The following is a 10,957-nucleotide window of genomic DNA, read 5'->3' on the forward strand; positions in this document are numbered from 1 at the left end:
TGAGAGATTGACTGAAAATTATGAAATCGAATTGCAATCGTTTCAATTTTGAATTTCATTACCCAGAAACTGAAAATGATACGATAAAAAGTAAACGAAGTCAATGTATTTTTAAAATATATTTATTGGCGTAAAACATTTAAACAACAACACATGAACCCTTCAGGACTCCCACTGTAACAATATACACGAGTAGCATGTTACGTTGAACATATTTTGCTCTCATGTTCATGAGCCTGTGGCCGTGAATGTATTACACTACTTGACCTTGATACCGATATTGCATGCTGTATTCAGTTTGATTCAGAATCATTGTGTTTGTATTGATGACAGAGCATGAGAAGGTCAGAACTCTTATCTTGTGATGCACTACAGAAACAGAACGCTCTCGGGAGGTGGAAACATTCGTTACGTGTGCAACAACATAAGCGCTGTGCAACTGTTGATAATAAAGAATAGTCATGTCAGACATTGTGACGATTATTATTGTTTGTTTTAATATATACGGAACCCCCCAAAAATCTTGAAGTAAATTAAGTTCCTCAAAAGCCAGACGACGTAATGTAGCGGCGTAGTGATGTTTGTGTTAATTGTGGTGGTGATGGTTGTGGTGGTGCTCATTTGTGTGTTGATTGTGGTGATGGTGTTGCTGTTGTTTGTGTTGATTGGTGTGATGGTGGTGATGTTGTTGCAGTTGTTTATGTTGATTGTGGTGTTGATTGTGGTGATCGTGATTGTGGTGTTGATTGTGGTGGTGTTGATTGTGGCGTTGATTGTGGTGATGATTGTGATGATGATGGTGGTGGTGTTGATGGTGGTGGTGATGGTGGTAGTGATGGTGGTGGTGATGATGATGGTGGTGTTGATGGTGGTGGTGATGGTGGTGTTGATGATGATGGTGGTGATGGTGGTGGTGGTGTTGATGGTGGTGTTGATGGTAGTGGTGATGGTGGTGGTGATGATGGTGGTGGTGATGGTGGTGGTGGTGTTGATGGTGGTGGTGACGGTGGTCGTGATGGTTGTGGTGTGGTGATGACACGCGGTGACCTGTAGATGGAGATCATGACAGATACACACGGACCCCTCTACGTGGAGATCATGACAGATACACGAGGACACCTCTAGATGGAGATCATAACAGATACACGCGGATATCTCTAGATGGAGATCATGACAGATACACTCGGACAGCTCTAGATGGAGGTCATAACAGATACACGTGGACATCTCTAGATGGAGATCATGACAGATACACGCGGACATCTCTACATGGAGATCATGACAGATACACACGGACACTTGTAGATGGAGATCATGACAGATACACGCAGACACCTCTAGATGGAGATCATGGCGGATACACGCGGACATCTCTAGATGGAGATGATGGCAGATACATGCAGACACCTCTAGATGGAGATCATGGCAAATACACACAGACACCTCTAGATGGAGATCATGGCGGATACACGCGGGCACCTCTGGATGGAGATCATTGCAGATACACGAAGACACCTCTAGATGGAGATCATGACAGATACACGCGGACACCTCTAGATTGAGATCATGGCAGATACACGCGGACACCTCTAGATAGAGATCATGGCAGATACACACTGACACCTCTAGATGGAGATCATGGCAGATACACACGGACATCTCTAGATGGAGATCATGACAGATACACACGGACATCTCTAGATGGAGATCATAACAGATACACACGGACATCTCTAGATGGAGATCATGACAGATACACTCGGACACCTCTAGATGGAGATCATAACAGATACACGCGGACATCTCTAGATGGAGATCATAACAGATACACACGGACATCTCTAGATGGAGATCATGACAGATACACGCGGACACCTCTAGATGGAGATCATAACAGATACACGCGGACATCTCTAGATGGAGATCATAACAGATACACACGGACATCTCTAGATGGAGATCATGACAGATACACGCGGGCACCTCTAGATGGAGATCAGGGAAGATACACACGGACACCTCTAGATGGAGATCATAACAGATACACTCGGAAACCTCTAGATGGAGATCATAACAGATACACGCGGACATCATTAGATGGAGATCATGACAGATACACGCAGAAACCTCTAGATGGAGATTATAACAGATACACGCGGACATCTCTAGATGGAGATCATAACAGATACACACTGACACCTCTAGATTGAGATCATGGCAGGTACACTCGGACACCTCTAGATCGAGATCATGACGGATACATGCGGACATATCTTGATGGAGATCATAACAGATACACACGGACATCTCTAGATGGAGATCATGGCAGATACACGCGGACACCTCTAGATGGAGATCATGGCAGATACACGAGGACACCTCTAGATGGAGATCATGGCAGATACACGCGGACACCTCTAGATGGAGATCATGGCAGATACACTCGGACACCTCTAGATCGAGATCATGACGGATACATGCGGACATATCTTGATGGAGATCATAACAGATACACACGGACATCTCTAGATGGAGATCATGGCAGATACACGCGGACACCTCTAGATGGAGATCATGGCAGATACACGAGGACACCTCTAGATGGAGATCATGGCAGATACACGCGGACACCTCTAGATGGAGATCATGGCAGATACACACGGAGACCTCTAGATGGAGATCATCGCAGATACACGCGGACATCTCTGGATGGAGATCATGGCAGATACACACGGACACCTCTAGATGGAGATCATGACAGATACACGCGGATACCTCTAGATGGAGATCATGACAGGTTTACGCGGTGACCTCTACATTGAGAGCATGACAGATACATGCGGACATATCTAGATGGAGATCATAACAGATACACACGGACATCTCTAGATGGAGATCATAACAGATACAGACGGACACCTCTTCATGGAGATCATGACAGATACACACGGTCACCTGTAGATTGAGATCGTCGCAGATACACGCGGACATCTCTAGATGGAGATCATGACAGATACACACGGATACCTCTAGATGGAGATCAGGGAAGATATACACGGACACCTCTTCATGGAGATCATGACAGATACACGTGGACATCTCTAGATGGAGATCATGGCAGATACACACGGACACCTCTTCATGGAGATCATGACTTATACACACGGACCCCTCTAGATGGAGATCATGACAGATACACTCTGACACCTCTAGATTGAGATCATGGCAGATACACACGGACAGTAATCTGTTTCTTACACACCCTAAAATTGCACCATTTTAGCATCGAACCGATGAATTTTGTCTATTATCATGATTGCAGCAGCGCATTAATACATAACACCACTGTCATAAGTGACGTCATCCTATGTGCTGCTTACTACTCATAAATAATGTGACCCTACACAAAAAGGTTTCCGTCATATCTGTGGATTATGAAGGCGATGATGAAAATGCAAACTAGTCAAAAACCAAGAAGACGCTGGTTGCCAAGTTGAAAGTTAACACCTCAAAGAAATTACCAAATCTGTACAACAATGTTTACTTCCGTATGACATCACTACCGGTGACCGACTTTTACAAAATGGCGTGTTCACTGACTTCCAGGGATTTCCAGAGGAGTTTTTCGTTGATTGAGGGATCGTATACACATGAATGTGTCACGTAATCAATCAGAAACATTCTGACAATCTGCGTACTGTTATTTGTTTACCACGTTTTCCAATGTAACAAAGACCATTTGTCAGAAGTGCAGATAACTACCGTCATCGTTGTGCGTGATTTAGCGTCAGTCATGACGTCACACACGACGGAAACTTTTACGGCTTCTGTTGAATTTACCACATCATTGTAATGTATATATGTGTAATTCCATAATTAGTGCAACGATACTCTTCCCATGAATATTCTCAAACGCGTGATCGAGCCAATGTATGCAAGAATTTTACGAAACTACCTCTACAGATACACTCGGACACCTCTAGATCGAGATCATGACGGATACATGTGGACATATCTAGATGGAGATCATAACAGATACACGCGGACATCTCTAGATGGAGATCATGGCAGATACACGCGGACACCTCTGGATGGAGATCATGGCAGATACACGAGGACACCTCTAGATGGAGATCATGGCAGATGTATGCAAGAATTTTACGAAAGTACCTCTAAAAATGCTACACAGTGTAAAATTTGAATTTTGCTTTGTTTACATTTCAGCAAGTGCAGTTTTCCGAGCACAGTTTTCGTTTCCATACCTAATTTATTTTGCATGATCTCATCTAGATAATTTGCATTGGTGACAAAGACCATTTTTTCCATTTTTTCGAAAATGTATGAGGAATTCAGGGATGCATGCATAGCAGCTGAGTTTGATATATACCTGATCGAATTGGCGTCTCATAACAGGCATTTTGTAAACACAATCCAATATGCCGGAACGTACACTTCGGCGTTCTTGATTTGATACCCGTGATCGCAAATATGCTATTTTTCTACTTTAATTGTTCGAATAAATATCCGATATTCAAACACACAGTAAATATTTATATGACGCCGTGAATTGTGATTTGGCGAGATTTACAATGTACCTAACTTTCAGTCACTTTCAGTAATTTTGAATTGCCTAGAATGACAGTAAATGATAAACAGAAGGGGGAATTCAAAATTGTGAAGTGTATTAGTCTGCGTAATGTATTTTAAACTTTATTCGATTTCGAAGTGAGGGTTGAAGAGGAGGGACGTATGTGTCGCTGTGGCATCCAGGGGGGTTACACTCAGAACAAAACGATAATGTTGAAATAACAACAGATAATGTAACTAATAATAATAACAAACAAACTCGCAGACGAGGACGAGTTTGTTTATGTTTTAATATTAATTACACTGTCCTGTTGATCAATACAGACGTAGGTGAACATTCGACTGAAGCACGAGCAACTTATGAATGACTTACAAACAGGAAAGTAGTCCGTCATCATCTGACCCCAGGTCATCACCATGAAGTAGCCAATCACGCGCCTGGAATTCGTTCTCACACATATGTTTGATACCAGTTATCTCAAATGAGTTTCTTACCCACACCTCTTGATGGAGATCATGACAGATACACACGGTCACTTCTAGATGGAGATCATGACATATACACACGGTCACTTCTAGATGAAGATCATGACATATACACACGGTCACTTCTAGATGAAGATCATGACAGATACACACGGTCACTTCTAGATGGAGATCATGACATATACCTTACCATTTCATAAACTGTTGTACATGCACAGGGCATGAAGTCATTCCCACAGATGACATCCTTGCTTTGGCGTTTAGTGATGCACTGAACCTCCTTGGTCATGTAGACAAAGCGTCCGACCACGAATCAGAATGTCCGTTGTTCGAATCCTATAACGGGAATGTTATGACTGCAACATACACGTTAAAGGGGCCATTTTACATGGTGCATGGCGCGGCAGTTTGAGGAATTGGTGTACACACTGGTCAAAAGATGTCAACGCTGAGTGGAGTTTAAAGGACAAATATGAAATACAAATATACAAGTTCGTGATCATATAAATAATAAACATATACCTTCACTGGTAGGAAAATTCACAATGACAGTTACAAACACACAGACACCAATTATGGGATAAAGATAAATAAATAAAATAAATATAATGTGTAAAACAATTAATATTTTGTTCAACTGAATTGTACCTGTAACGTCTTTGAACGTGTGTACATTGTACCGTTTACTCGACTCTATGACAGGCTAACTTGGAACTTGATTTATAAATGAATAGATTATTGTGTGCTGGATTTAGGCCACTGATCACAACTTATATCACCATAAATGTCAGAATATACAACGTAAACATGTTTTGGTAATATAATAAATTTGAAGTGTAAACAAGGAAGAAAAAATAACCTAAATGAACATGTTCTGCCAAGGATATTGCAACACGAATATGCATTTCATGTGCTGAGCGAGACGCATTCAGATCACATGCCCGTGAATGCTATAATATCTCGACATGTCAATAAACCAGCACGACGCAGCACGTGCAACACAGTGCGAACAGCATGACGTGACGCGCTTCGTGTTCGATGCATCCCTTAACCACCTCAGCAATGAACAATCTTTTAATATAGAGACAATCAAAAAGGTAGTTGAACATGACATTGATAACAGTGTTGAACTATTACAATTAGCTGTTAGTGAATCACGTGTCAAGACAGGTTTTTATTCTACTACTGGAAAAAGAACCAAGATAATTAACCAGCAACCACAATGATTTGACGAGAGCTGCCATAGCGCTAAAAAGAACAAATATATAACGTTTAACCTTTTCAGAAAGACAGATAATACGGAATATTTTACAGAATATATATCTTTGAAGAATCATTTTAGAAGTTTGTGCAAAGGATTTTGAGAATAAGATTATGGAGGATATTTCTAAAGCAGAACAAAACAAAGATTGTAAAATATTCTGGAAACTAATGAAGAAACTATGTGGATCTTACAACACTTAAGGCAAGAAATAACAGGAGAAGACCTATTTTAAGACACTTTTAAATCCAGAGATAGAATCAGATGATGCGTTTAACGAATATGTCAAGAATTACATTCTAGATCATAACTGTGCTAATTGTGAGAAATGTGCACAGTGTGATGACTTAATAGGAGGTGTAATAACTGAAGAAGAAATAAAACATGCAGTGAAAAAACTGAAAACTGGGAAATCTCCAGGAATGGATGGTCTCCCACCTGAAATATTGAAAGAATCTTGTAATATCATAATGCCTTATTCATTAATACTTTTTAATGAAGTATTAAAGAAGGAACATTTTCCACAGCCTTGGACTAATGGGCTTATTACCATTCTCTTTAAGCAAGGAAGTAGAACTGACCCACGTAATTATAGAGGTATCATCCTCCTAAATATTATGAGGAAAATCTTTACTCAGTAATTAATACAAGACTTACTCTTTGGTTTGAACTTCAATATTGCATATCCGAATCACAGTTTGGTTTTAGAGAGGGTCATTCCACTATTGATAATATATTTGTTCTTCATTCACTAGTACATAAAACTTTTAAGGAAAAAAGGAGGTAAATTTAACTGTTTGTTTATTGATTTTGAGAAAGCTTTTGATATGGTTGATAGGACAAAAATACTGTATTTAGGCTTGACACAATGCATCCATGGAAATGTATTTAATGTACTTAAATGTATGTATAGCAACGTTAATGCTTCTGTGAAGATTAGTTCTTCGCATTTTACCGATTTATTTGACACCTCATGCGGTGTTAGACAAGTATGTATGCTTTCACCGCTACTGTTTTTGATATACATAGACTAACTAGTAAATGTTATGAAGAGTGATGACACTCGTGGTATCTTCATTGATTGTGATATTGAAGAATTTGTTTACTCTGTTTGCAGATGATGTGTCCATACTTGCTGATTCTATAATAAATCTGCAAAACAAAATAACAAGTTGAGAAAGATACTGCTATAAATGGGAACTAACAGTAAACATTCTAAAGAGTCAAGTTATGGTATTTAAAAATGGAGGGCCTCTATCACATAATGAAAAATGGTTTATTAATGGTGAACAGTTTGAAGTGGTGTCATACTAAAATATCTTGGTATTGTTATTTCATGTTGAAATATGTTTACTCAAGCATGTGGTTCTTTTAGCCGAGGATCTAATACCAATAAAAAGAATGATGGTCAAATATCCAGACGTAAGCGTTGATACATACTTTAAAATATTTGATTGTAAAATGTTACCCATTTTGCTATATGGTGCGGAAATATGGTGTACAGAAGTTAGAAAAAGCATTGAAATTATAAATACTAAATTTTGTAAATATTCTTTGAAAATGTTCAAATGCTGCTGTATTAGGTGAACTTGGAAGGACGAGAATGTATGAACATGGTGTTGTGAGAATAATTAAATAACGGATTAAGCTATTAAGAATGCCTCTGGGTAAATATCCAAAGCATTGCTTTTTTATGCTATGTAAATGTGATGAATTAGGTTATAAAAATTGGGTTTTATTTGTAAGATATACATTGTTTAGTTATGGTTTTGGTAATGTATGGTTGATGCAAGATGTCGGAGGCTGTGATGTTTTTATTTATACATTTAAGGAAATAACAAGAGATTTGGTTATGCAAGAATGGTCAGATTGTATATCTAATTCACCAAGGCTAGATTTATATTGCACTCACAAATCCTTACTGCAATCTGACAAATATCTATCATCGATTACGACTGTAAATTTATGCGATCTTGAACAAAATTAAGATGTTGTTCAAATGGTTTTAAAATACATAAAATATAGAATGTTTATTGACCATGACTTTGCTGACAGTCTATGCAATTTCTGTAAAGAAGACTTAGATGATGAATACCATGCACTATTTATATGTCCACCTTATACTAACTTAAGGTTAAGGTACATGTACTTGCCTTCGTATTATTATCAATATCCTACCCTGCACAAGTTTGTATTGTCACTCACAACAAATGACGACAACATTTTATTTCAGCTAACTCTTTATAAATGAAAAAAATGTTTAAACTTTGAAATTCCAAAGCCAATATTAACTGAAGCGCTCTGTCACAACATGTCAAATATTATCCAACCATCTGTACTATTTGCCTCATGACCAGACTATACGTAACAAATTCTGTGCTGTTCTGTAATATGCTTTCGGATATCTGAAGGGCATCGGGTGGCCCATTCGTATAAGGTGCAGCAATTCTATGCGCAGAGCCGTGTCTCTAATCATATGATGGTGCGTTCGAATCCTAGATGTGCCCTGATTATGATTTGATTTATCACAACCACATCTGTTCTCGCCAGTTTCAACAAAGTGGTAAATATGTAAGATATTCTTCACTTTCCTCCAACGTCATCGGTCCCTAACAATGCCTCCATAATTCAATAATTCGTTACACGTCTAATACAAACAACGCTTATCACTGTGACAGACTCATACTTGATACAGTACTTGATAACATGTAACCTATATCGCCCTTGAAGTATTCCTTTGCTGGCATCATATATAAATCATACAGACGATATCACCGCGTGTCGAACACTCGAGTGATCCATCAAAGCAAACAAGGTTTACGAGCATCAGTGAAATGCGTGATGTCATTGGGTCATGAACACAAAAGGCCAAATGAAAGGAAATATTTGTTTTACATTTTCACAGCTTGTTAATAACCAAGCCACACTGCTGATCTATCCATTTTTGAATTGTTTTAAATTAGTGTGATATTATTAACAACTGATTTTATTGAAAGCGGTGCCACTCTGGGGGTTAAAGAAGTATAAAATTATTGTCCTCCTGACTCTGGCACACAAGTCCATCTAAATAAAAGTGTATAATATCAACTAGTGTTTTAATTATTTGACTATGGTTTGATCTTTTAATATTGGTTAGCATTGAAGATGACCACTGGTGACCAAAGTGATGACACAAATCCTGCTGGGAATCATGCAGGAAGCGAAAGCACTGTCATTCCCCATGATCCCCAGTTAGGTGGTCTAGCTTTGGTTGCCAGTGGTATATAGCCTAGTTTTATCTTGCTAGCTAATCTACTGAATAATTCTTTGTTTTTATTGTGAACTAATTTTTTTGTGATATATGACTTACTGTTTTACTGTCCTTTGTCGACAGGTACTTAGTAGTAATTAACTTGTTTTCATCGCAATATGGCTACAATATTGCCGATGCGATGTAAAATTTTAACTCTCTCACTAACTCACGCTAATCCAAAATGGTTCAAAGAAAAAAAAAATCTTGCGAAAATAACTCTGTGATACGTTTATATTTTTCTATCGTAGTAGATCTAAATATTTTACACATGTATGTAAATGTTGTGTTTCTGAGGCCGTATATTGTATGTTTTCATCAGTGAGTGAGTGGGGTTTAGCGCCGTTTTGAACAGTATTATAGTATTATCAGAGGTGTCTGTGGGAGGAAGGCCTTAAGTGATGCAGGTTTCAGACGCTTATCACTTTGGTGAAACCAATGAATGGATGAATGAATGAAAGATTGTAAGAACAAAAAACGAAAGAAAGACGAACGAACGAACGAACGAACGAACGAATGAATGAATGAATGAAGAAAGAGAGAAAGCCGAATGAATGAATTAATGAATGAATGAAGAAAGAGAGACAGCCGAATAAATGAATGAATAAATGAATGAATAAGTCATCTATGGTTGTGGTTTAGTCTTTCCTATTTGCATTTACTTGAACACTAGCTCCAATTGACGAAGCTGTCCGAACAACGGTTCCACCCACACATCTTCACATTACATATGTGTATCATCATACAGGCGTCCATGTCATGACGTCCCATTCAGCCAATCACCCACACATCTTCTCATTACATATGTGTATCATCATACAGGCGTCCATGTCATGACGTCCCATTCAGCCAATCACCCACACATCTTCTCATTACATATGTGTATCATCATACAGGCATCCATGTCATGACGTCCCATTCAGCCAATCACCCACACATCTTCTCATTACATATGTGTATCATCATACAGGCATCCATGTCATGACGTCCCATTCAGCCAATCACCCACACATCTTCTCATTACATATGTGTATCATCATACAGGCATCCATGTCATGACGTCCCATTCAGCCAATCACCCACACATCTTCTCATTACATATGTGTATCACCATACAGGCGTCCATGTCATGACGTCCCATTCAGCCAATCACACACATCCCTGAACTTCTGTAATGTTGAATAATTCATGACGTTATATGGTGCACAGCGAATTGCGGTGCGTTAGACAATTGGGCCCTCCGTGACCCCGACACATATGTGAAGAAGGTTAGTATAGTATTTACAAGCGTGTCCTCCGTGACTGAAGTACCCATAATTCACAGCCGATATATT

The sequence above is a fragment of the Haliotis cracherodii genome, unplaced genomic scaffold (genome assembly GCF_022045235.1).
Source record: "Haliotis cracherodii isolate W230 unplaced genomic scaffold, xgHalCrac1.p SCAF_14, whole genome shotgun sequence".
Classification (NCBI taxonomy): domain Eukaryota; kingdom Metazoa; phylum Mollusca; class Gastropoda; order Lepetellida; family Haliotidae; genus Haliotis; species Haliotis cracherodii.